Below are 27,962 nucleotides of genomic sequence, written 5' to 3'. Positions count from 1 at the left end.
ATGTTCCAAAAAGGAGGGGGTAGAGGAGGAATTGGAAAGCTGAGTAACATCCCCACTCCTTATTGAAATCTACATCCAGATTTCCATTCCATCCAGAGAAGCAGCATCAGCGGTATGGGTGACTGACACAACCAATTGCTACTTTGATTGGTAACTGAAATCCTAAGACCTTTGTTTGCTGTGTATTAGCATGATTAGGGTTAGGGAGCATAGCAATGCAAAGGCCAGTTGCCACCTCTCTTAGAAACTCCAGAGAATTAGAAAGACACAGAAGAAATTGTTTGTATTCTCCAAATGCTGCCCCACAGACCATGCCACTACAAGGAGATGACAAAAGGCATTGTTTTTGTGCCCTGTATTTAAGTTTTATTCCCCACCCCCTCCAAAGTGCTCAGGGTGAGGGATCAGGCCTGGTCTCATGCTCTGGAGGGGGTGCTCCCTTCATTCTGCTCCTCTGTCCTGAAGGGCTCTGGGATTAGGGTGGACACAGTTGTGGTTCTCCGGGGGGAAGGGTCAGACTTATGCTTGGAATGTCTGGAATCAGTATTTTGGTACCTGGAAAAGGGCAGGCGACAGCTTACTCATGCCAAATATAAGCAGGATATAAATGTAAGAAAACAACTAGCTAAATAAATACTCCCCCTTCAATGCCATCTAGGTCTTCAGCTGGTGGGTCAGGACTTCCACCAATACTTCCACCATGCAAATATATGGTCAATGATGAAGAAATGGGTCCCCAAATGCATGTTACTGAAAAGGATGGAGATCCCTATCTAGCCTTTCGTCCATCATTGAATCACAGAACTGTAGAGTTGGGAAGGCCCATGAGTGTCATCTAGTCCAACCCCCTGCCATGCAAGAATCTTTTACCCAACATGGTGCTCGAACCCATGACCCTGAGATTAAGAGTCCCATGCTGCACCAACTGAGTTATCCTAGGTTCAACAAGTCTTGTGGCAGCAAATTCCACACATCAATGGTGAGTGTGCTTTGCTGCGAACAAATAAGAACGTAAGAACATAAGAATCTGTTGGATCTGGCCAAAGGGCATCTAGTTCAGCATTCTGTTCTCACAGTGACCAACCAGATGCCTGTGGGAAACCTGCAAGCAGGATCCAAGCACTCTCCTCCCATGTTTCCAGCAGCTGGTATTCAGAAGCAGGACATAGTCATAGAATCATAGAATCATAGAATCATAGAATCATAGAGTTGGAAGAGACCACAAGGGCCATCGAGTCCAACCCCCTGCCAAGCAGGAAACACCATCAGAGCACTCCTGACATATAGTTGTCAAGCCTCTGCTTAAAGACCTCCAAAGAAGGAGACTCCACCACACTCCTTGGCAGCAAATTCCACTGTTGTCCTGACTAGTTGTCATTGATAGCTTTATCCTCCTCTGTGAATTTATCCAGTCCTCTTTAAAAGCCATCCATGTTGGTGGTCAGCACTGCCTCCTGTGGGAGGGAGTTCCATAGTTAAACTAAGCGCTGTTTATTGGGGCTTTGCTTAATGCTATCAACACACATGAAACTATTTCCCCAACTCCTGCCTGCTGGTTCCCCTTGCATGTTTCTTTTGGTGTGTTTTCTACATGGCTATTTTGCTATTAATCATTTCTATTGTTTTCCTTCTGCTGTTTGGGATCGTGGTACTGTTGCTTGAGCTGCTTGCAATTATATTTTATGGTTGCAATTTCATTCCATGTTGTTCATTTTAAATTGTTCTGAGCTGCCTTGGGGACCTTGTTGTTGAAAGGCAGGCTGGGGGGGGGCAGTAAAATCAGGGGTCGATAAGCTTTTTTTTTTAGTGCAAGGGCCATATTTGATAACCATCTGAGGGCCATGTACCAGTGTTGAATGGGGTTAGATACAAAAACTGGGTGGAGCAACAGGAGGGACTCTTTGTGCATTAGGCTATAATCCAGCTCCACATACCCTCCAAGTTTCTATACCTACCCCTGCCCCCATCTTCATCCAGGAAAGCAAGAGGCTTTGATCTCACATTCCAGCCAGGCAAAAGCACTTGAAGAGGGCACAAAGCAGGGGCAGGGAGGCTTGTGACCTGGAGAGAGTGCTAATGGTCAGAGAGAGAGAGGTCTGGTTGGTGGCATGTGGCTCCTGGGCTGAGCCTCCCATTCCTGGTTTAAATAAACAAAGGCACACAGACCTCTGGATTCACCCTCATTCCCTTAGCCCTTACAGTGCAGGGGCTGCAAAGGGGCTCTTCTCTGTCTGTTGTTGGACTAAAACTCCCATCATCCCATGGTGACTGGGGCTGATGGGAGTTGGGGTCCAACAAGCTCTTGGGATGTTGGCTACCCTGGCCTAGGTACATGCCGTTAAATCACATAAACAAGCAGCAATCTCCATTCTTTTAGCACTTATGGTCCTTATGTGGCCAAAACAGCACCATCTGTGCAAGACGGAGGGCTCAGCAAGCCTGGAGAAAATGGCAAGGTTTGAAGATAGGATAGGATAGGATAGGATAGGATAGGATAGGATAGGATAGGATAGGATAGGATAGGATAGGATAAGATCCCTCAGAGGAGAACACTCCCCCCTCCCCAAATAGCCCAATGTGAACTTAGCATACTTAGTGGAAATTGAATACTGTTTGGGGTGGGGTAGAACGGAGTAGCTGGAACCCTGAGCTGCAACACTCCATGGTGCAACATTTTATTGCAGGTTGGACTTGCATTCATTCATTTACTTTCATTCCCCAGAGCACTGGTGACACATACGACTCCCCACTGCAGTGGGCACACTCCAATGCCGACTTCCAGAGCCAAAGGTGCAGCTCAGCCTGTTAGTTGTCTTTCTGGTATCTCTAAGCATCCAGCCAGAGTGCCGGCCATCAAGAAGCAGTATGCGTCCATCAGTGCCAAGTATAAAGGTGAGCTGTGGGAATAGATGGGGCAAGAGAGAGAAGGAGATCAGGAATACAGAGGTACCCATATCTTTGCCAGTCTGGATGTGTTCAACAGCATTGTTGAAAGACCCTCTGGCATCTGGTTAGCCCCTGTGAGAACAGGATGCTGGACTCGGTGGCTGGCTGGCTTGATCCATCAGGGTTCCTTTTTTGTTCTTGTGGAAACCAAAGAAGGAAACTGATCTACATTTCTCAGTCACCATCAGAACTTTCTTCCAAGAGTACTGCTAGCATGCGAGACAGTGCATATTTCCTTGTTAATAAATAATAATAAATAATAAATTTTATTTATATCCCGCCCTCCCCAGCCGAAGCTGGGCTCAGGGCAGCTAACAACAATAAAATAATACAACATTCTAAAATCATTTCATTATAAAATTTATTCAAATCAAATTGATGGCAACCATTGGGCTAGAGTTCTGTGAAGATTGCCAAAGGAGGGAGTCAGGCTAATAATATTTTTTTTCTTTTGTTTTCCTTTTCCTGTGGCTGGTATGTCACCACTGCTGTTGTCCTACCAGGGTAACGCTTGTTTAAAGGGGATGAAGGAAGGGGGTTGGGAAAGTACAGGCAGAGCATAGGTGGTTGAGTAAAATGGGAAATCTTCTCTGGCTTGAATTATAGTCCGAGCCACAGAAGAATTCAGGTGCCTTGTAATGCTCACTTCCTATTGCAATGCAAATATCCTGGCCCAAGGCTAGCGAGATTTTACCAGAGGGAGAAGAAAAGTATGTTGTGGGACTTCCATCAGCCCCAGCCAGTCTGGTTCAATGGTCAGAGAGGATGGGAGTTGCAGTGCAGCAACACCTGGAGATCAAACACATCCATTCTTAAGGAAATTAGCCCTGAGTGCTCACTGGAAGGACAGATTGTGAAGCTGAGGCTCCAATACTTTGGCCACCTCATGAGAAGACTCCCTGGAAAAGACCCTGATGTTGGGAAAGATGGAGGGCACAAGGAGAAGGGGACGACGGAGGATGAGATGGTTGGACAGTGTTCTCGAAGCTACAAACATGAGTCTGATCAAACTGCGGGAGGCAGTGGAAGACAGGAGTGCCCAGCATGCTCTGGTCCATGGGGTCACGAAGAGTCGGACACGACTAAACTACTAAACAACAACAACACCTAGAGAGCTGTAGCTCCAAAACCCAATATATTATTCAATATATTATTCAACACAATATATTATTCCATTTTGCCCTTTTACCCAGTGTGGCAGCTCATAATCTGCAAATGCTAATGGTTCCGGGTTGTCTTCCCATTATTTTATTCCTCCCCCCCTTGTGGTTCTCTTGCAGGGCCAGGACCTGGGAAGTATGGTAGGTAGCCTCTCACTGGCATTAAGGACCATGACTTCACCAAGTATGCTGAGCCAGCCTACACAATGCGTGTGAAATCCAGTGAAAGATGTAAGATGCTGACAAGTTAGGTTCTGTGTTATTTGGGTTTTCCCAACAGCATTAACTGACCCATAGGGTGAAGCTGGCTAAACAACTGTTAAATTTGCTGGCAAAACATTTGAACAGAGATTGACAACCTGTGTTTTTGGGACTCTCTAATTATCGGGGCCACAGTTCATAGAATCATAGAATCATAGAATCATAGAATCATAGAATCATAGAATCATAGAGTTGGAAGAGACCACAAGGGCCATCGAGTCCAACCCCCTGCCAAGCAGGAAACACCATCAGAGCACTCCTGACATATGGTTGTCAAGCCTCTGCTTAAAGACCTCCAAAGTAGGAGACTCCACCACACTCCTTGGCAGCAAATTCCACTGTCGAACAGCTCTTACTGTCAGGAAGTTCTTCCTAATGTTTAGGTGGAATCTTCTTTCTTGTAGTTTGGATCCATTGCTCCGTGTCCGCTTCTCTGGAGCAGCAGAAAACAACCTTTCTCCCTCCTCTATGTGACATCCTTTTATATATTTGAACATGGCTATCATATCACCCCTTAACCTCCTCTTCTCCAGGCTAAACATGCCCAGCTCCCTTAGCCGTTCCTCATAAGGCATCGTTTCCAGGCCTTTGACCATTTTGGTTGCCCTCCTCTGCACACGTTCCAGTTTGTCAGTGTCCTTCTTGAACTGTGGTGCCCAGAACTGGACACAGTACTCCAGGTGAGGTCTGACCAGAGCAGAATACAGTGGCACTATTACTTCCCTTGATCTAGATGCTATACTCCTATTGATGAGGCCCAGAATTGCATTGGCTTTTTTAGCTGCCGCGTCACACTGTTGGCTCATGTCAAGTTTGTGGTCAACCAAGACTCCTAGATCCTTTTCACATGTACTGCTCTCAAGCCAGGTGTCCCCCATCTTGTATTTGTGCCTCTCATTTTTTTTGCCCAAGTGCAATACTTTACATTTCTCCCTGTTAAAATTCATCTTGTTTGTTTTTGCCCAGTTCTCTAATCTGTCAAGGTCGTTTTGAAGTGTGATCCTGTCCTCTGGGGTGTTAGCCACCCCTCCCAGTTTGGTGTCATCTGCAAATTTGATCAGGATGCCCTTGAGTCCATCATCCAAGTCGTTGATAAAGATGTTGAATAAGACCGGGCCCAAGACAGAACCCTGTGGCACCCCACTAGTCACTCTTCTCCAGGATGAAGAGGAACCATTGATGAGAACCCTTTGGGTTCGGTCAGTCAGCCAGTTACAAATCCACTGAGTGGTAGCATAGTCAAGACCACATTTTACCAGCTTCTTTACAAGAATATCATGGGGCACCTTGTCGAATGCCTTGCTGAAATCAAGGTAGGCTACATCCACTGCGTTCCCTTCATCTACCAGGCTTGTAATTCTGTCAAAAAACGAGATCAGGTTAGTCTGACATGACTTATTTTTCAGAAATCCATGCTGACTATTGGTGATCACAGCATTCCTTTCTAGGTGCTCACAGACTGTTTGCTTAATGATCTGCTCCAGAATCTTCCCTGGTATTGATGTCAGACTGACTGGGCGATAATTATTTGGGTCCTCTCTTTTCCCCTTTTTGAAAATAGGGACAACATTTGCCCTCCTCCAGTCTGCCGGGACTTCGCCTGTTCTCCAGGAATTCTCAAAGATGACTGCCAGTGGTTCTGAGATCACATCTGCCAGTTCTTTTAATACTCTTGGATGCAGTTCATCTGGCCCTGGAGACTTGAATACATCTAAACTAGCCAAGTATTCTTGTACTATCTCCTTAGTTATTCTGGGCTGTGTTTCCTTTGCTGAATCATTTGCTCCAAATTCTTCAGGTCGGGCATTGTTTTCTTTATCGGAGAAGACTGAGGCAAAGAAGGCATTGAGGAGTTCAGCCCTTTCTGTGTCCCCTGTTTGCATTTCACCATTTTCTCCTCTGAGTGACCCCACTGTTTCTTTGTTCTTCCTTTTGCTACGAACATACCCATAAAAGCCTTTTTTGTTGCTTTTAACCTCTCTAGCCAGCCTGAGTTCATTCTGTGCTTTAGCTTTTCTGACTTTGTGTCTACACGTGCTGGCTATTTTTTTGAATTCCTCTTTGGTGGTTTCCCCCCTTTTCCATTTTTTGTACACATCCTTTTTTAATCTTAACTCAGTTAAAAGTTCTTTAGATAGCCACCCTGGCTTCTTTAAGCACCTTCCATTTTTCCGTCTCATTGGTATTGCCTGACGTTGTGCTTTTACTATCTCCCTCTTAACAAACTCCCAGCCATCATGAACTCCCTTTCCTTTTAGTATTACTGTCCATGGGATCTCACCCAGCACTTCCCTAAGTTTTATGAAGTCGGCTTTCTTAAAGTCAAGAAATTGAGTCCTAGTATGCTTGGCTGCTCCTATCCGCTGTATAGTAAACTTCAGAAGAGCATGATCACTCGCGCCTAATGATCCTTCCACTTCTACCCCACTAACCAGGTCATCAACATTGGTTAGGACCAGATCTAAAATGGCTGTTCCTCTTGTTGCTTCTCCCACTTTCTGGACAATGAAGTTGTCTGCAAGGCCAGTGAGGAATCTGTTTGACCTTATGCTCTTGGCTGAGTTTGACATCCAACAAATATCCGGGTAATTGAAGTCCCCCATTACTACTATCTCCCTTCCTTTTGCATGCTTGGCCATCTGTTCCAGGAAGGCATCGTCTATGTCCTCCGTTTGGCTTGGGGATCTATAGTAAACTCCCACAATGAGATCTCTGTTATTCTTCTCTCCCTTAATTTTGACCCAAATGCTCTCACATTGGCTTTGAGGTTCTAAATCTTGGATCTCTTCACAGGTATACACATCCCTGACATATAACGCCACTCCTCCTCCTTTCTTGTCTGGTCTGTTTCTCTGAAATAGATTGTATCCCCCCATTATTACATTCCAATCGTGCGACTTATCCCACCAGGTTTCAGTGATGCCTATTATGTCATATTTAGTTTGCTGTACCAAGAGCTCAAGCTCATCTTGTTTATTTCCCATGCTTTGCGCATTAGTGTACAGACATTGAAGTCCATTAATCATTCCCCCGTGTCTCTTATTTAAGGATTTTTTCCTCCCATCACTAGGTCTGCGTGCTGTTTGCTCCCTTTGGTCTATGTCATTTGGATGATCATCTTCATCTACTGATAGACTCCTACCTTCAGGAGCACTGTCTCCCTCCCCCACATTAGTCAGTTTAAAGCCCTCCTGATGAGGTTTCTGAGATTTTTGGCAAAAACATTTCTCCCAACCGTTGTGAGGTGCAGCCCATCGCTTGCCAGAAGTCCATCTTCAAGAAACTGCAGTCCGTGATCTAAGAATCCAAACCGTTCCTGTTTACACCATTTGCGAAGCCAGCTGTTCACTTCCACGATTTTTCCCTCTCTCCCTGGGCCATGTCGTTCAACTGGGAGGACAGATGAGATGACAATTTGTGCATTTAGTTGCTTCAATTTCCTGCCGAGAGCCTCGTAGTCACTTTTGATCTTCTGGAGGCTATTGCTTGCAGTGTCATTGGTTCCCACATGAACCAAGAGGGAAGGGGTATTCGTCAGTGGGTTTTATGATTCCTTGCAGTCGTTCAGTTACATCTTGGATCTTAGCCCCGGGGAGTCAGCACACTTCCCGAGACATCTTGTCAGGCCCACAGATCACTGCTTCTGTTCCCCTCAGTAGGGAATCCCCTATCACCACTACACGCCTCCTCTTAGGTTTGGTCGGGGTTCTTCCGTGAGCTGTCCGTTCCAAGGTCACCTGCACATTCCCTGATGACTGACTTTGCTGCTCGTCTTCATATACCTGATCAACTGTAATGAGGGAGAGATCCTCAAATGGAGTCTGCTCTTCATCTTCCATGCTAGGGGAGAGGACCTCAAAGCGATTGTGTATTTCTAAACAATCAGAGCGAACCCTGGGCCTCCTACTTCTTTGAGTCACGTTTCTCCATATATCTGGCTCCTGTGTTGGTGAATTAGCCTCCTTCTCAGGGGAGTCCCCTGTCTCCTCCTTGGTGGAGACGGTGTGCTCTGTTGCTTCCAAGAAGAGCTCTAGCTCTCTAATTCTTTGGAGTGTAGTTACACGTTCCTCCAGTTGCTGGACTTTGTCTTTTAAGAGGGCAATCAACATGCAATTGCTGCAGGTAAAGCTGCCTGCAACCTTTGGCAAGATGGCAAACATTGCGCAGGAACTGCAGGCGACTGCAGCTGTTCCCTCCCCCTCCATCCTGAGAATGTGTCGCTGGGGGTGGCTACAGCGGTCCTCCATCATAAAAAGCGTGAAGACAGGACAATTAACTCCCCCCACAAGAAAAAAACCTAGGTCTCCCCCAACAAACGTTTGAGACTAGCTCCCCTAAATCTAAAAGATGGATAAAACTGCGCGCGCCGCTAGGCGCGCGCCGCTGCCCTGCTAGGTCTGATAAGCTCCTCCCACAGCTAATCCCCTGCCTCAACAGGGGATGGGACCTGGGTGATCCATGATCAAGAGCTGGGTGGCTTTCCAAAGTTTCCATTCCAACTGGATCAATGGCACTGCATGTAGGGGGCTGATGTAGTTGTTTCTTGACTACAACTCCCATCAGCCCCAGTCAGCATGGTCAAGAATGATAGGAGTTGTAGTCCAGCAAGGGCTGGAGGGTCTTATACTGCTGATTATTATGGTTGCACAAAAATCAGGGTTCTCAGTTGTACAGCTGTGGACCTTAGTGGGAAGAGGATGATCTACACTTAAGCCATGTTGAAGGATAACAGGAATGGAGGTGCAGGGGGGCGGAGCTTAACATATTCACTGCTATCTAGCTAGTGGGTGCCTTTAATTGATATCGGATAGGAAGTCAGTCATTGCAACCAAGCTAAATAGCTCAGAATCCACACCATGCCTCATGCAGACAATTCTTCTTTCCTTTGCAAGTGATCTCGATCACGGAGAGTCCTGGGCCCTGCTACTATGTGGACCCAAGCATTTCCCGTCTAGGGATATGGAGACCAGTTTCATTCCGCATGGTGCAAGAGAGAAAGCGGGCATGTAAGTTGAAAGATGAGAGATACTATGATGGTCAAGATGGGGCTGGAGTGGCATCTGTGCAATTTTGTGATGAAAATGTTTCTTTCTCACCTTGTGCAAAGAAGGCTTGTTGGTCAATCCCTGAACATGAAAGAGAGGGAATGAAAAAGAATGAGTGTGAGTGAATGAGCAGGTGTGTTATGCATGAAAATGGATGTGTGGGAGCATTATGTGTGGAGCTGTGGTCTTAAACCACTGAGTCTCTTGGGCTTGCTGAGCAGAAGGTTGGTGGTTCGAATCCCTGAGACAGGGTGAGCTCCTGTTGCTCTGTTCCAGCTTCTGCCAATCTCGCAGCTTGAAAGCATACCTGTGCAAGTGGATAAATAGGTACTGCTCCAGGGGGAAGGTAAACGGCATTTCCATGCACTCTGGCTTCTATCACAGTGTCCCGGTGCACCAGAATGCTGGCCACATGACCCAGAAAGCTGTCTGCTCCTTCAGCCTGAAGTGAGATGAGCGCCACACCGCATAGACGCCTTTGACTATGTATGTAAGGTCCTTTACCTTACATTTACCTTTTACCTGCATGCATGTGGATTTGTGTATGAATGACAGAGAGCAGGGGTAGACTTTGGTAATACGGTTTTCTAAGTGAGGACAAAATTTGGCACTTCCCCCAATATATTTTATTTCCACAGTAATTCCTTTTGGTACAGTTGCTTTTTAATGGGGTTTCTCAGTAGGTACCCACATGAATATAAGTATTAATTATTATTATTATTATTACTATTATTATTGCTACTACCAATATTATTATTACTATTATTATTATTTTATGCCCCCTTGGCTCAGCACCCTGAGCAGGGGAACAGCCTGCACTGCCCTAGATCTGGCACTACAGAGAGAAGCATATGAAAAAGAGACAGGTGGCCTCACCCTCTTTTTTTATCAGCCACACTCACTGTTTGTCCCAGCCCCACTGGTTTGCAGGCCCTGGAAGGTTGACTGCATGGGAGTGTTGTCCATAGGCTGTAAAAGTTTATTCACTCTTTGATAAAAAAAATATTTCTGAGTAGGGGGTGTCAAGAACCAGACAGGAAAACCAGCTATGTACAGAGACCTTACCTAAGTGGGCTGTTTGATGTGGGAGATTGTCTGGGGTGATATCAAAGTGTAGTTTAAAAGTGTCTGTGACGCCCATCCATCCCTCCATTCATTCCATGTGTGTGTGTGATCCCTATTGCTTTCCAGCTATTGGCCTTGACCGAGTGGGGCTGCTCTGGATAAAGGGGCATTCAAGGAACTGGGGGAAATATAGTTTTCCTGATTGGTGTTCCACCAAGTCAACTGGGTTGAAAAACACTTTTTACCATTAGGGTGTCTAAGTGTCCTACTTTACAGAGGGCAATCCTCTAGGCAAAGGGTTCTTCCATGTGCTATATATATCAATAGTAACACCTTGAACCTGGCCTGGTAGCAAATCAGCAGCCAGTGCAGATCTTTGAGCACAGGTGTTATATGCTGACAAGGTCTCACTCCTGCCAGCAATCATGTTGCAGCATTCTGGTCAATCACGCTGGAAGTCTCATCTTCCTGATGCCAAGGGACCATAAGATGTTGAGCATGTGGCTGATGAACGGACAGAAAGGAGAGCCACCAAAAACAGCATAAGGGAAAACAAGAGGGTCATGTTGCTTTAGAGTCATAATCTAGGAAGTAGTCTGGAGGGTACCTATGGAATTAACAGTAAATGACAGTGAATTGCAAGGGAAGATGTCATGGAAGAGATTAATAGCAGTGCACTCTTAACTCCACAGGTGATGAACTTAGTTGGAAAGGCTGCTAGAAGAGGAGATTGGAGGACAATGCCATGATTTTTAAAAGTGGGGGGGATTTTCAGTCAAGGCAAGGAGGATAGTGCCTCTTCCTCCAACATCCTCAAAATCACAACAGTTTACAAATGATTCAGCTTAAGAACAAATAGAATTCTCAAATTTAGAGAGAGAAAGAGAGAGAGAATATGCAAGGCTTGTCATCTACAAGGAGGAGCAGAGTATTGTAGCAAATACATGGGGAATGCTTTTCCCTTTCGTTTGAGAAACATCAATGGAAGCTTGGGATCTACTAATAGATCAATAAGTGGGTTTTTTTTACTCCTAACATTAGCAAGTAAAACAGCAACTTAAAAAACAAACAAACCCTGCATGGCAGATTGCTCCTTCTCTTTAAGCCTCAATGTTTCTCACCTGTCAGATTTTACATCCATCATTCCTGCCTCCTCCTGTGCTCCTGTAGGATATGATGTATCTGTTACAATATAGAAGCAATGCGGCCGCGAGCTGGTAGCTTGAAAGCAAAACATAATGGGAATGTTGGGACTGTTCCGTGGGAAACAGAGGGACAGTCAATTAACAGTGCAGAGAGCACCGGAATTAGCTGAGAGCGTAATATGAGCTGTACAGGAAGTACAGGTGGAGTTTGTCTCTCGGCTGTTGGAGTTTGAAGAGAGCAGTCGTGTTTTTCTGTAACGCTGCAAAGACAGAAATAAAGGCATGTAAATACGTTTCTGTCTATCTCTTTCCCCTGCCTGGGGGGGGGGGCAGGAAAGAGGGGGGGTGTTCTTCTCACGCTGAGAAGGATCGCCTATCACGACCTAGCCTGTATCCTGCTGGGGAATGCAGACAGGGAGGTCATCAGGAGATCAAGCCGGGTGCCTAGAGAGTTGCCAGTTTCTCCTAATAAAGGCTTGATTCCCAACATCTGGTAGCAGAGGATGGTTTTGATCCATGAAAGCAACAAGAGAGGTTGATGGAGCGTACTTCATCCTCTGCAAGGAGATAAGGAAGATATGGTAGCGTGCGGATGGAAGCACCGGAGGAGGTGTTTTTGCTGAGCAACGGAACCCCTAAGGTATGCTAATTTTATGGCTGTGAGAGTGAACGCGAATTGAGACATTCTTCGGTTCACTGAGTGTCTGCTTTTGGATGAAACCAGCACTGAAAGAGAGCCACATATTTCGCATACCTGAGTCTTGATAAGCCTGGAATGTCCAGTTGCTAAGCAACGAAACGTCAGTAAAGTGGAAAGTTACCAGCCAACAACGGAAGAGGGGCTGGGACTGTGAGAGGCTGGTAAACAGCGTTTGTTTTGTCTAATATCTCACTGCTCTTGAAAGGACTTTCAAAAGAGCCTGTGTTTAACTGCCAAGTGAGGCAGTAAACAGCCAATAGACTCTTGGAATTTTACAGGCTCGAGAGTGAGAGCTGAGGCTTGGATTCAAAATGGATGCCAAGAAGGGAGGAGGCTTACCTTACCCACCTCCACTGACTAATGACAATTATTCCTCATGGTCTGTAAAGATGAAAGCCCTGCTTCAGAATCAGAGGATTTTTGGGGTGATTGAAAACCCCATCCCTGCTGCACCAACGCCAGGTTGGAATTCACAGAATGTGAGAGCCAGGACGGCCATAATTCTGTGTATCTCAGATGATCAACTCGTGCATATTCAGAATTTGCAATGCGTGCGTGAGATTTGGCAAACGCTGCTGTCAGGGGTTCAGGAGCAGAGGCACAGGAAAGGGAGGAAACAGAGAGCGAGGGGGAGGAATCCGGAGGTAATATGAGCGATGACAGCGGCCCGAGATCTCCGAGTCTTTCCAGTGAGTCGGAAGATTCACAGAAAGGGGCGCCAGTGGTCAGAGCAAGGGGGGCGCCTAGGGGGACACCCCAGGTAGAAGGGACCAGAGGGGACTCAGAGAGCAGCAGTTGGAAATCGGGACCAGCTTCCCCACCAGAGCGCAGTAGGGGGGAGGGGTCCCAGGTATCGGGATCTGGCGGCTCGCCGCAAGCGGGAGGGCAGGAGTTAGGATTGGCCACACCTCCATCGGGGAGCGAGGAAACGGTCAAGAGGAAGGTTGAAGGCTGCGCGCGCGCGCCAAGTTCAAATGCACAGGAAGGCGGCACAGTAAGCAGCCCGGATAGGGAGCCAGGTCCTAAAGCCTGCCGCAAGGAGGGAGAAGAGTCGGGGGGGTCAGCGTCAGAAGAGTCCAGGAAGGAAGAGACCACGGGGGGTAGAGGGACCCAGAGGAGAAAGGAAAGACGGAAGAGGTGGAGTAAGGCTAGAGTATTAAGTTGGTGTACAGGAGGCGGAGACTCAGACGGAGCTTCGCCGGTCTAGCTTCTAAGACGTAGAGCTGCGCGCTGCGGCTTGAAAATGGAAACTGTAGCTCAATAAAGAAGTTTGTACAATACTGCCGGCTAGCGTGGTCCTCTGTGAGCTGGGACCTGGAAGCGGCTCTGACAGCTGCGTAGAATACATCAAAGAGATGCTGGTTCTTCAGCGTTGCTGCATTTTGAAAAGCTGACCAATCTAAGGCTAGTGCCAGATGGAGATGTACAAGCGCATCTGACAGAGATGAAATTCTTACGCCAGCAGATGGCAGAATGCAATTTCCCTCTACAGGAAGAGATATTCTGCTTCATGATTATTAACAGCCTTAATCGGACTTATGCTGCTGCATCGTGAGTGTCGGAGAAGGCCTCTCCCTCCTCAGGCTCATTCCATCCGGCCTAGGGGGTGGGGCCCAGGCTCACCTTCGCCACAGCTTTAAGAGGCCTCATTGGGGTCTGGGACATCGCTGCTGCTGCATCGTGAGTGTTGGAGAAGGCCTCTCCCTCCTCAGGCTCACTCCATCCGGCCTAGGGGGCGGGGCCCAGGCTCACCTTCGCCACAGCCTTAAGAGGCCTCATTGGGGCCTGGGACATCGCTGCTGCTGCATTGTGAGTGTTGGAGAAGGCCTCTCCCTCCTCAGGCTCACTCCATCCGGCCTAGGGGGCGGGGCCCAGGCTCACCTTCGCCACAGCTTTAAGAGGCCTCATTGGGGTCTGGGACATCGCTGCTGCTGCATCGGAGTGTCGGAGAAGGCCTCTCCCTCCTCAGGCTCACTCCATCCGGCCTAGGGGGCGGGGCCCAGGCTCACCTTCGCCACAGCCTTAAGAGGCCTCATTGAGGCCTGGGACATCGCTGCTGCTGCATCGTGAGTGTCGGAGAAGGCCTCTCCCTCCTCAGGCTCACTCCATCCGGCCTAGGGGGCGGGGCCCAGGCTCACCTTCGCCACAGCCTTAAGAGGCCTCATTGGGGTCTGGGACATCGCTGCTGCTGCATCGGAGTGTCGGAGAAGGCCTCTCCCTCCTCAGGCTCACTCCATCCGGCCTAGGGGGCGGGGCCCAGGCTCACCTTCGCCACAGCCTTAAGAGGCCTCATTGGGGTCTGGGACATCGCTGCTGCTGCATCGGAGTGTCGGAGAAGGCCTCTCCCTCCTCAGGCTCACTCCATCCGGCCTAGGGGGCGGGGCCCAGGCTCACCTTCGCCACAGCTTTAAGAGGCCTCATTGGGGTCTGGGACATCGCTGCTGCTGCATCGGAGTGTCGGAGAAGGCCTCTCCCTCCTCAGGCTCATTCCATCCGGCCTAGGGGGCGGGGCCCAGGCTCACCTTCGCCACAGCGTTAAGAGGCCTCATTGAGGCCTGGGACATCGCTGCTGCTGCATCGTGAGTGCTGGAGAAGGCGTCTCCCTCCTCAGGCTCACTCCATCCGGCCTAGGGGGCGGGGCCCAGGCTCACCTTCGCCACAGCTTTAAGAGGCCTCATTGGGGTCTGGGACATCGCTGCTGCTGCATCGGAGTGTCGGAGAAGGCCTCTCCCTCCTCAGGCTCACTCCATCCGGCCTAGGGGGCGGGGCCCAGGCTCACCTTCGCCACAGCTTTAAGAGGCCTCATTGAGGCCTGGGACATCGCTGCTGCTGCATCGGAGTGTCGGAGAAGGCCTCTCCCTCCTCAGGCTCATTCCCATCCGGCCTAGGGGGCGGGGCCCAGGCTCACCTTCGCCACAGCGTTAAGAGGCCTCATTGGGGTCTGGGACATCCCTGCTGCTGCATCGTGAGTGTTGGAGAAGGCCTCTCCCTCCTCAGGCTCACTCCATCCGGCCTAGGGGGCGGGGCCCAGGCTCACCCCCGTAATAGCTTTAAGGACACTGGTGCTGCTGCAGCAAATGTTGAAGATGTTTATATATATTTTAAGGTGTTTTAAAGGTGTTTTTATTGTTTACTTTGTTGTACCACCGTGAATGGTGGTTTTTATCTATGTATTTTTGTTTGTTCCGTCTTGTTTTGTTTTTGGGGTTGGATATTGAGTGGGGTGGGGATTGGTTTTGTTTGGGCATAATTGTTTTGGTTGTTTTGTTTTCTAATTTGTAAATGGAGGTTAGTATGATTCTTGGGATTGCTACCGTGGAGGGGCGAGGGAGGTATGGAGGTGGGGGCAGATGTTATAGGCGAAGGGGATTGAGATACGGATATGCTCGTACCCCTTCCAATCTGCGCCCCATCCCGAGGGACGAGGGTAGGGTGAGCAAGGATTACTCACCTCCTTCACTGGTGTTGTGCAATGCCAGGTCTATAGGCAACAAAACCGCTACCCTGCGAGATTTCTTTACCTCGCAGGGGGTTGACCTGGCTTGTGTGATGGAGACCTGGGTGCGCGAAGGGGTAACTGTTACCTTACGAGAGATGGCGCCCCCGGGTTTCTCCGTCCTCCACCAGTCACGGACTGTGGGCCGGGGGGGAGGGGTGGCAGTATTAATCTGGGAAGATTGTTCTTTCAGGGCTCTACCATCGCCATTGATCCCCGGCATTGAATGTGTTGGCCTAGTGTGGGGCTCCGAGGAGAGCTTGGCTGTCTGGCTGGTGTACCGGCCACCTAGCGTACCAGCAGCCACCCTGTCAGGCCTGTTGGAGGCGGTGGCCGGCTGGGCCTTGGAGTTCCCTAACCTATTGGTATTGGGAGACTTCAACTTCCACGCTGATGCCACTCCCTCCTCACAGGCTCTGGACCTGGTGTCTTCCATGGCGACACTAGGGCTCTCCCAGTTTGTTTCGGGCCCCACACATCAAGCAGGCCACACGCTGGATTTGATCTTTGGCGCCGGTATAGATGTGATCATATCTCCTTCGATGAAGGTGCCATGGTCTGATCACTATGCTCTGAAAGCCAGGATTGATGTTCCACCCCCACCCTGCTTAGGTGGCGAGCCGATTTGGGCTCGCCCGCAGAGGCTGATGGACCCTGATAGATTCCGTCAAGCCTTGCGGGACCTTGCTCCCCCTGGCGACTCATTGACTGAGCTTGTTGAGGGCTGGAATACCCAGCTCCTGGCAGCCATCGATGAGATTGCACCTAAGCGCCCTCTACGACCCCGCAGAAACCGGGCTCCCTGGTTTACCGAGGAGCTTCGGAAAATGAAGCGGGACCTCAGACGGCTAGAGCGAGTATGGCGGGGTGCCCGTGACGGAGCCTCAAGAACATCTTTTAGGGTTTTTATGAAAACCTATGAGATGGCAGTGAAGGCCGCTAAGAAGTCTTACTTCTCGGCTTGCATTGCATCCGCTAGCTCTCGCCCGGCGCAATTATTTAGTATAATTCGGTCTTTAACATCCCTTGAAGGACAGCCAAATTTAAATAACAATCTGACACACAGCTGTGAGGCATTTGCGAGCTTTTTTGCGGAGAAGGTCCTGTTGCTCCGCCATGACCTCCCTGCCAATTTGGATACAATAAAGGAACTGGAGGCCCCTCGACTGTCCTCTGGTCCAGTATTGGACCACTTTGACCGGATATCTCCAGCCGATGTGGACAGATTCCTCCAAGCTGGAAAGCCCACCACCTGTCCTCTTGACCCGTGCCCGTCATGGCTGATTAGAGCGTGTCCAGACGAGGTGCGGGCCCCCCTGGGGGATATCATCAATTTGTCCCTTGGCACCGGGATATTCCCAGGGGAACTGAAGGAGGCGGTGGTGCGTCCGCTCTTAAAGAAAACATCATTAGATCCCTCAAATCTATCCAATTACCGCCCGGTCTCGAATCTTCCATTCCTGGGTAAGGTGATTGAGAGAGCGGTTGCTGAACAGCTTGGTAGGTTTCTGGATGAAACATCTGCTTTGGATCCATTCCAGTCCGGCTTCCGCGCTGGTCATGGGACCAAGACGGCTCTGGTCGCCCTAACAGATGATCTCCGCAGGCAGCTGGATCGAGGCGGGTCGGGGCTGCTGATTCTTCTAGATCTGTCAGCAGCCTTTGACATGGTCGATCATGAACTCCTGGACCACCGCCTTGCCGACGTGGGGATCCAGGGCACAGTCCTTCAATGGCTGCGCTCGTTTCTCTCTGGTCGGGGACAGAGGGTGGCGCTTGGGGGGGAATTGTCATCGCGCCACTCCTTGGTGTGTGGAGTGCCTCAGGGTGCAATTCTCTCCCCGATGCTTTTTAACATCTTTATGCGCCCCCTCGCCCAGCTTGTCCGGAGTTTTGGGTTGGGTTGCCATCAGTATGCTGATGACACCCAACTCTATCTGTTGATGGATGGCCATCCTGACTCGGCCCCAGACACACTGACCAGATGTCTGGAAGCTGTGGCTGGATGGTTATGTGGGAGCCGGTTGAAGTTAAATCCTTCGAAGACAGAGGTCCTCTGGCTGGGACGGAGCGATATGGGATTGAGGGGGCAACTCCCATCTCTTGCGGGGGTGCAATTAGTGCCAGCACCGTCCGTTAAGAGTTTGGGTGTAATCTTCGATACCTCCCTCTCCATGGAGGCGCAGATTACAGCTATAACAAAGGCGGCATTTTTTCATCTCCGCCAAGCTAAGCAGTTGGCCCCTTATCTCTCTCGCCCTGACCTAGCCACTGTGATCCATGCGACGGTCACCTCCAGACTGGATTATTGTAACTCGCTCTACGTGGGGCTGCCCTTGAGACTGACCCAGAAACTCCAGCGGGTGCAGAATGCCGTGGCGAGACTCCTTATGGGGTCTTCGCTGCGAGATCACATTCACCCGGTACTATACCAGCTGCACTGGCTCCCGGTGGAGTACAGGAGAAAGATACAGTGTTTATAGAGTGCTGGTTTTAACCTTTAAAGCCCTATACGGCCTAGGACCCTCGTACCTACGGGACCGCCTCTCCTGGTATGCCCCACAGAGAAACCTACAGTCTGCCAATAATAACATCCTCAAGGTCCCAGGCCTCAGAGAGGTTAGGCTGGCCTCAACTAGAGCCAGGGCCTTCTCGGCTGTGGCCCCAATCTGGTGGAATGCTCTGTCACAAGAGACTAGGGCCCTGCGGGACCTGACATCTTTCCGCAGGGCCTGCAAGACAGAGTTGTTCCACCAGGCCTTTGGTCAGGGCGCAGCCTGACTCCCTCCTCTGGCAACCTGCACATAATTTTGCTTAATTGGTTGCCTTCAATTTGATTTAATTAATTTTTATAATGAAATATTTTTAGATTGTGTAACTATTTTACTGTTTGATTATTTGATTGTTGTTAGCCGCCCTGAGCCCGGCTTCGGCTGGGGAGGGCGGGATATAAATAAAATTTATTATTATTATTATTATTATTATTATTATTATTATTATTATTATTATTATTATTATAAAACGGTTGCAAGTCAGCTTGGTTCTCTACTTGCCGCAGAACTCACGACGGAGAGAATCTGCGCCGTGATTCTCAATGAGAAAGATCGCCTTGCTGCAATAGATGTCAAAGACAGGGGGAGAGAAGCTCGGAGTTCTGACACCCCCACTGCTATTGCTAGTGAAGAACAGGCTGTTGCTTTGAACGTTGTCCATTGTTTCAATTGTGGACAGACTAGGCATCTTCAGCGGAATTGTAAGAAGCCATGTCAACACAAAGGGGCTAAGGGGAGCTCTGCAAAGCCTGAAGCGTCAGGCAAAAGTCGTACCAAGTCCCAGGTGAAACCTGCAAAAGACTTCCGGTCAGCACCAGCGACAAATGGCGGATTCCCTCTGAGCTCCGGAGGGAATCGGCTCCACGGGGACAGGGTCTGACCGCTGCGGCGAAGCGGGACCCGAAGAAATCTCAGGCGGGGAAGCCTGAGAACTTGGAGACTCGGCGGGCTCCGTTTGCGCCCCCCTTTTTAAAGGCTCCGGAACGGAAAGGGGGTGTGTGGCGCGGAGAGCACTGATTTCTTTCTGGACAATTGGAAGCTAAAGCAACTACCCGTGAGTAGGAGTAAGCAAGTAATTGGAAGAAAAATTTAGTTAATTTGGCACCGAAACGGGAAAGGCACAAACAGGAAGTCTGCCTCTTCCGACTTGTAAATAGATTAAAGTAAAGAGACTGTAAAGCTGTAACCCTGAAATACGACTTTTAAAGGTCAAATCCAGCACCAAAAAAGACGACTCCCCTCCGGTTTGCAGGAGTGGAGGGGGGAGAACCGAGCATTATTTTACCTGCAAGAAAAGAGGGTGTAAACATATTTCTGCTGTCTCGGAAATCTGGGAACGGACTGCCTATGACAGGGAAGGTCGACCAGTGGGAAGAATTGTCTGCATGTTAAGGGTAAAGAATATTGACACTTTGAGAAAGATACAGTGTTTATAGATCTGCCTTTGACTATAAAGTAACTTTTTAGAGACACTGAAACTTTTCTAAAAGCATTGAAACTCTGGCTTTTGAGGTATATTGGAACTTTTAAGAACTATACTTGTTTTTAACAGTTGCATAGTGAAGTTGGAAGGGTGTCCCCCTAGAGGAGACTACGTTGTAACAACTATTTTGTCATCAAGTTACCAAGCTCTGGAAAATTACTTTGCAAAACAAACTCACCAAGCGTGTGACTGACCTTGGGCTTGTTATGGCAGATGGGAAAGGGAAGATAGAGCTGGTGAGTGGCATACAGGATAAAACTACCAGATCCGGCAGACAATACAAGACTGATATTACTTTTCAGAGAAGGGCCTCAACATCCGGAGCGGCAGGCACAGTAGGAGCTGCTGCTTCGCAAGTAAAATCAAAAGCTATGTCATCTGAAGAGCTATTGGCTCAGGCACTTGGCAAAATTGATGCATCTTTGGAAAAATTAGCCAAACAGGTTGCAGAGACAAATAAACAAGTAGCTGGGGCCTCAGCAAAAATAGATTTGAACACTCCAAGTATTAATGAACTGGGGAACAAGGTGAACTCCAATACACAGTCCATTGAAAAACTATTAGAGGAATCGGCCTCGACTCGACAGATTGCAGAGGAAGCTAAGGATATTGCAACTGCTGTTCAAGAGAAGATACCACCGGTATATAAGAAATTAGAGGATCACGACCTGACACTCTCTATGATTGAATTACAAAGAAAGGAGAGAAACCTAAGAATTAGAGCAGTACCTGAAAGTGAGAAAGACAACTTGATAGACTTCCTTACAAAGGAATTCACAGACTTTTGGCAACAAGACCTGGGGAAAGATGAATTCAAGATAGTGAGTGCATTTAGACTCAGCAAAAGACAAGGAAAGAACAGAGCAAGAGATTGTTTGATCACCTTAAGAACAAAAGAAGAAAGAGATAAAATCTTGAATCTGCACTACCAAAGAACCTTGGAAATTGAAGACTCATTTGTTGAGTCCTTCAAGGATATACCTAAACACATTTTGGATATAAGGGCTTATTATAAAGATCTTGTCGGCCTACTTAGAAGAAATAAAATACTCTTCAGGTGGGAATTTCCCCAAGGTTTATCTTTTAAATACAAAGGAAGGAAAATAAGAATAAGGACAGTGAATGATAAAGACAAGTTTCTGAAAGATCACGAGGAGGACTTACAGAAGGAAGTGGAATCAGGAGAGGAGCTGACTGCATCAGGAAAAGGAATTCTAGACATAGCAAACTTGTCATTTGGATTCCCGGGCCCAGGGAAAGACAACAACAACTCGGTGCAGTTGGAGGGAAAGCTAAGTAACTTACCATGGCTCTGCAACTTTTAACCTGGAATTGTAATGGACTGAATTCCCCTCGGAAGAGGAAATCTGTTTTTCATGTATTAAGGAAAGAACAATTGGACTTGATTTGTTTAAAAGAAACACATGTAATGAGGCTACACAGGAAAATGCTTATTAATAAGAGATTGGGACAAGAATTTATTTCGTATGACAAAGTTAAAAAGAGAGGCTTGGTGATATATGCAAAGGAGAAATTGCTACCAAAATTTCATAGAATCATAGAATCATAGAGTTGGAAGAGACCACAAGGGCCATTGAGTCCAACCCCCTGCCAAGCAGGAAACACCATCAGAGCACTCCTGACATATGGTTGTCAAGCCTCTGCTTAAAGACCTCCAAAGTAGGAGACTCCACCACACTCCTTGGCAGCAAATTCCACTGTCGAACAGCTCTTACTGTCAGGAAGTTCTTCCTAATGTTTAGGTGGAATCTTCTTTCTTGTAGTTTGGATCCATTGCTCCGTGTCCGCTTCTCTGGAGCAGCAGAAAACAACCTTTCTCCCTCCTCTATGTGACATCCTTTTATATATTTGAACATGGCTATCATATCACCCCTTAACCTCCTCTTCTCCAGGCTAAACATGCCCAGCTCCCTAAGCCGTTCCTCATAAGGCATCGTTTCCAGGCCTTTGACCATTTTGGTTGCCCTCCTCTGGACACGTTCCAGTTTGTCAGTGTCCTTCTTGAATTGTGGTGCCCAGAACTGGACACAGTACTCCAGGTGAGGTCTGACCAGAGCAGAATACAGTGGCACTATTACTTCCCTTGATCTAGATGCTATACTCCTATTGATGCAGCCCAGAATTGCATTGGCTTTTTTAGCTGTCGCGTCACACTGTTGGCTCATGTCAAGTTTGTGGTCAACCAAGACTCCTAGATCCTTTTCACATGTACTGCTCTCAAGCCAGGTGTCCCCCATCTTGTATTTGTGCCTCTCATTTTTTTTTGCCCAAGTGCAATACTTTACATTTCTCCCTGTTAAAGTTCATCTTGTTTGTTTTGGCCCAGTTCTCTAATCTGTCAAGGTCGTTTTGAAGTGTGATCCTGTCCTCTGGGGTGTTAGCCACCCCTCCCAGTTTGGTGTCATCTGCAAATTTGATCAGGATGCCCTTGAGTCCATCATCCAAGTCGTTGATAAAGATGTTGAATAAGACCGGGCCCAAGACAGAACCCTGTGGCACCCCACTAGTCACTCTTCTCCAGGATGAAGAGGAACCACTTATACCGAAAACAGAGACTGAAAAGACTCAACTTAAGAACTACCGTCCCATATCCTTATTAAATGTGGATTACAAAATTTTTGCTGATATTTTGGCTAAGAGGCTGAAAAAAGTACTGATTGAAGAGATTCATAAGGACCAAGCGGGTTTTCTGCCGGGAAGACATTTATCTGATAATCTGAGGAACGTAATTGACATTTTGGAAAAGTTAGAAGTGAATATAAACACTAAAGCAGTTTTGATATTCGTGGATGCAGAGAAAGCCTTTGATAATATATCTTGGAGTTTTATGAAAAAGAACTTGCAGGGTATGGGGGTAGGCCAAGGTTTTGAAAATGGTATAGGTGCAATATATTCTGAACAAAAGGCTAAATTAATTGTAAATAATGTGGTTACGGAACAATTTAAGATAGAAAAAGGAACACGACAGGGGTGCCCAATTTCCCCATTGCTTTTTATATCGGTCCTGGAGGTTCTGCTCAATATGATCGGAAGAGACCGGCAGGTTAAAGGTATACAGGTCGGAGCTAAACAATATAAATTGAGAGCATTTGCAGGTAACCTAGTTTTGACGTTACAGGAGCCAGAGTCTAGTACCAAAAGAGTATTAGAATTAATTCAAGAGTTTGGTCAGGTGGCAGGATTTAAATTGAACAAATTAAAAACTAAGGTTTTGGAGAAAAACTTAACATCATTGGAAAGAGAGAAGTTCCAGAATGAAACAGGTTTGACTGTGGTTAAGAAAGTGAAATACTTGGGGATTAATATGACAGCTAAAAATGGAAATTTGTTTAAAGATAACTATGAAAAATGCTGGACGGAAGTTAAAAAAGATTTAGAAATTTGGTCAAACTTGAAGCTTTCCTTGTTAGGTCGAATTGCTGTTATAAAGATGAATGTATTGCCAAGAATGTTATTTTTGTTTCAATCATTGCAAATTTTGGACAAAATGGACTGTTTCAAGAAGTGGCAGAGAGACATTTCTAGATTTGTCTGGCAGGGCAAGAAGCCCAGAATAAAATTTAAAATATTAACTGATGCAAAGGATAGAGGTGGATTTGCCCTGCCAGACTTTAAACTCTACTATGAATCAGCGGCATTTTGCTGGCTGAAAGAATGGCTGCTTCTTGAGAACACAGACATTTTGGATTTAGAAGGTTTTAATAACGTTTTGGGTGGCATGCATACTTGTGGTATGACAAGGTTAAAGCACATAAAGCATTTAAAAATCATATTGTCAGAAGAGCATTGTTTAATGTCTGGATAAGATATAAAGATTTACTTGAAAATAAAACCCCAAGGTGGTTGTCACCGATGGAAGCAAAGGCCCAGAAAAAGCTCAATATGGAGGCCAAATGGCCGAAATATTGGGAAATTTCGGAACAAGAAGGAGATAAACTGAAATTACAGAGTTTCGAGAAATTAAAAAGTAAAGTGAGAGATTGGCTCCATTATTATCAGATAATGGAGGCCTACAATTTGGATAAAAAAGTTGGCTTCCAGGTGGAAAATACTAAACTGGAAACAGAACTGTTAGAACCCAAAACCAAGATTTTGTCAAAAATGTATAACTTGCTGTTGAAATGGAATACTCAGGATGAAACGGTTAAATCTGTCATGATTAAATGGGCACAAGATGTTGGACATAATATTAATTTTGCTGACTGGGAACAGTTGTGGACCACCGGAATGAAATTTACGGCATGTAATGTCTTAAGAGAAAATATTATGAAAATGATTTACAGGTGGTACATGACCCCAGTCAAGCTCGCAAAAATCTATCTATCATTTGCCCGATAACAAATGTTGGAAATGTAAAGAAATGGAAGGTACATTCTTTCACCTTTGGTGGACGTGCCCAAAGATTAAGGCTTTCTGGGAGATGATATATAATGAACTGAAAAAGGTATTTAAGTATACCTTCCTGAAAAAACCAGAGGCCTTTCTCCTGGCCAATTGGTGCCAAAGAAGGACAGAACTTTTTTTATGTATGCAACGACAGCAGCAAGAATACTTATTGCAAAGTATTAGAAGACGCAAGATTTGCCCACTTTGGGAGAATGGCAGATGAAGCTGATTGACTGTATGGGACTGGCAGAAATGGCTGGCAGAATCCGTGACCAGGGAGAAGAGTCGGCAGAGGAAGATTGGGAAAAATTTAAGGACTATTTACAAAAATATTGCAAAATTAAGGAATGTTGAATGATGTTGGATTGAAATTAAGCGGTTTTCAGCTGTAATGGTAAAAGGAATTTGATAAAATGGTTTTCTTTTATTCAAAGTTATAATAATCTAAGAAAATAAGGTGTTTTTTTCTTCTTTTTCTTTTTAAGCTGTAATGCTTTGAGATAAGGATTTGCTGTATGAATAATCTGAATTGGATATACAAGAAGGGGAGGTATGAGGAGGTCGGGGAAAGATGTTATGAGAAAATAAGCTGTGAAATTTATGTGGTTTTGGGTTTTTTTGTTCTTTTTTCTTTTTGTTTGTAAAAATTGGAAACTCTAATAATTTTTTTTTTAAAAAAAGAAAGAAACCTGCAAAAGCATTGCTGTCAACAAAAGCCGCATTTTCAACGGAGAACGCTTTTGTTCTTGACACGGGATGCACACAGCACATGACATCGCACAGAGATCTGTTTTCAACATTTAAGAAGCAAAGCTTCACTGTGAAACAGGCCAATGGCCAGGAGCTGAAAGCGACCGGGTTTGGAACTGTGCATCTTGAAAGTCTGAACTTGACTATAAACAATGTGTATTTGGTTCCTGATGTAAAGTTCAATCTGCTGAGTGTTTCACAGATCACAAAGAAAGGACTGACTTTGTCCTATGATAGAGAAAGCTGCAAAATCTTCAAAGATGGAGAGCTGTATCTTTCTGCCAGAGTGAAAGATGGGCTGTATTTGTTGACTTTTAATCAAAATGATTGCATAAATTGTAATGCATCTGAATCTAACATGATTTCTTTCGCAGGTGTGTAGAAAAACGTCCAGAAGACGACGCAAGTAATCAAAGCTTTTCAGCGAGTGTATGCTGATGTGATTGGTCCTCTAGCACCATCTAGAGGCAATGCAAGATATTATCTTGTGTGTGTGGATTATTTCTCTCATTATGTGTGGGTATATATATTGCAGAAACCACAAGAAGCCTTAGAAAGGTTTAAAGAATTTTGTGACAAGGTTAAGAATGTTCATAATGCTAACATTGATTGTCTTTTCACAGATGAAAAGCCAGTTTTTCTTTTACAGGATTTTCAGGATTTCCTGGATAAGAAAGGGATAAGGCACAAGACTGCTGTTTCTGCAGAAGCATGGAACAGAAGTGTCTGTGTGCAAGTGAACAAAGAATTGTAAAATGGCATGAAGGCACAATTGCTGAGTTCACATTTGCCACATGAGTATTGGGCGGAGTCGATATTGTGTTATTGTTAGTCTTGATTGAGAAAGGTTTCAAAAGATTTGGGAAGTTCTCCTTTTGAGAAGCTGTTCCGTAGAAAACCTTGTGTTGCCCATTTTAAGGTTTTTGGGTCTCATGTGAAGACAGAAGCTCCAGGTGGAGTAAAGAATGCTAGAGGCATTTTTGTGGGTTATGAAAAGGGTCTCTACAGAGTAATTTTGTCTGAATCTGGTCAGGTGATTCTCAGAAAATTTCTAGAGAGTGCTCCTGAACAGGAGAGAGTAATTGTTCACACATTTCCCACTGAGGACAATTCAGATGTTGATGATGATTTTACTGATTACAGTGGTACTCAGAGTGACAGTGATAGCTCAAAGAGCTCAGTTGACACAGTCATTGAGAGGAAATCTCACACAATGGCTAGACCTTCACAAATGAAGGATGAACCACTGTTTACTATTGGAACTGGTTCTCCAAAGAGTCCTGAGACTGAACCAGTGAGCAAAGAGGATCAGCACCTCATACGTAGGTCTGAGAGAGTTACAAAGGGTGTACCACCCAAGAGGTATTCAAAAGAGTTTGCTAACTTAGCTGTTGCATGTGTTACTATTGTTGACAAGTCAAGACAGGTTGAAGCTGTGTCTAAGTCAGAGACAAAGACACAACAGGGAGTTGCTAAGTGTAACACTACATTCCCTAGCCAAGGTAATGCAGATGCACTCATTCCTTGGAAGTCAGACTACCAGAGAGGTACACTGGGGAAACCAGTGGCGGGTAGTTCCAAGGGTGGAACTGAAACAACAGGGGAGTGTTATATGTATAACAACTGTTTGTTTTCTTCTCTGGATCACGCTTTGCTCGCAGCGCACATTGATTCATATGGGGGAGTATGTTACGATATAGAAGCAATGCGGCCGCGAGCTGGTAGCTTGAAAGCAAAACATAATGGGAATGTTGGGACTGTTCCATGGGAAACAGAGGGACAGTCAATTCACAGTGCAGAGGGCGCCGGAATTAGCTGAGAGTGTAATATGAGCTGTACAGGAAGTACAGGTGGAGTTTGTCTCTCGGCTGTTGGAGTTTGAAGAGAGCAGTCGTGTTTTTCTGTAACGCTGCAAAGACAGAAATAAAGGCATGTAAATACGTTTCTGTCTATCTCTTTCCCCTGCCGGGGGGGGGGGCAGGAAAGAGGGGTGTGTTCTTCTCACGCTGAGAAGGATCGCCTATCGCGACCTAGCAATGCAGACAGGGAGGTCATCAGGAGATCAAGCCAGGTGCCTGGAGAGTTGCCAGTTTCTCCTGATAAAGGCTTGATTCCCAACAGTATCCACAGGTTTATCCACATGCTCGACAGTGGGGAGCACCAAGTGAGGGGTGTCACCTCCTATCTGCTCTTGGCTTGCAGTTATATCTTGTACACCTGCCCCAAATGAGTACTACGTGGAGAAGATACACCCACTTGAAGAGTCGAATGCACCAGCGTACACTATGGGCCTTCGAACGCACTACTGGGTGAGCAGCCCAAACCCAGCACCCAACCAATACACCCTTCCACAGACACTGGGTCCAAAGCTGCCTGTCAAACCTGCAGCTCCCTGCCTCTCAATGGCATCCAGTGCCTCTGTGTGGGGCTATGCTAAAGACCTGGTGAGAGGGCCCGGCCCGGCAATGAATACCATACCTGAACCAGATGTTTACCTGTGCCACCAGCCATCCTACAGCATCTCCCAAAGGTTTGCTTCCTCCAGCAAGAACTATACACCAGGACCCCCTGACTACAATGCGGAGCTGGTCACCACCGACAAACCCAGAGCCCCACAGTTCAGTCTTGGGATTCGTCACTCTGAGTATTCTCATGGCACACCTCCAGTTTGTTTACTCAAAGAGTGAGGGTGGACTCACAGGCCACAGAGGTGACTTGCCCCTTTGGGTAGACCCACCTCCAAATAATTCCATTGTGACACAGTGTCAGGAAGCAGGTGTAAATAGCTTGTTTCAGAGGGAGAGATTCTGATGAACTTTGAACACGTTTGGGCTATGCCAGGGTCAGGTAATTGGGGAGGGGGACTAGATAGCCCTCCTTTGTGAGACAGGGGGTCTGCCTTGGTTCTTGGCAAAATCCTTTCTCTATCCTTCCTCCTTCCAGTGTGCATTA

General features: G+C 46.8%; 1 pseudogene across 1 annotated transcript; it reads left to right on the top strand.

Moving 5' to 3' along the window:
* Window positions 1-27,962, top strand: LOC308578012 (protein CIMAP1C-like; annotated as a pseudogene). Its single transcript has 5 exons — window positions 1-112; window positions 2,723-2,892; window positions 4,227-4,337; window positions 9,260-9,373; window positions 27,213-27,962. The product of its transcript is annotated as a protein CIMAP1C-like (transcript).

Source organism: Podarcis bocagei (genome assembly GCF_964188305.1).
Source record: "Podarcis bocagei genome assembly, chromosome: W".
Taxonomy (NCBI): domain Eukaryota; kingdom Metazoa; phylum Chordata; class Lepidosauria; order Squamata; family Lacertidae; genus Podarcis; species Podarcis bocagei.
The sequence above is the reverse complement of the archived record's forward strand: the minus strand, read 5'-3'. Positions and strand labels throughout refer to the sequence as shown.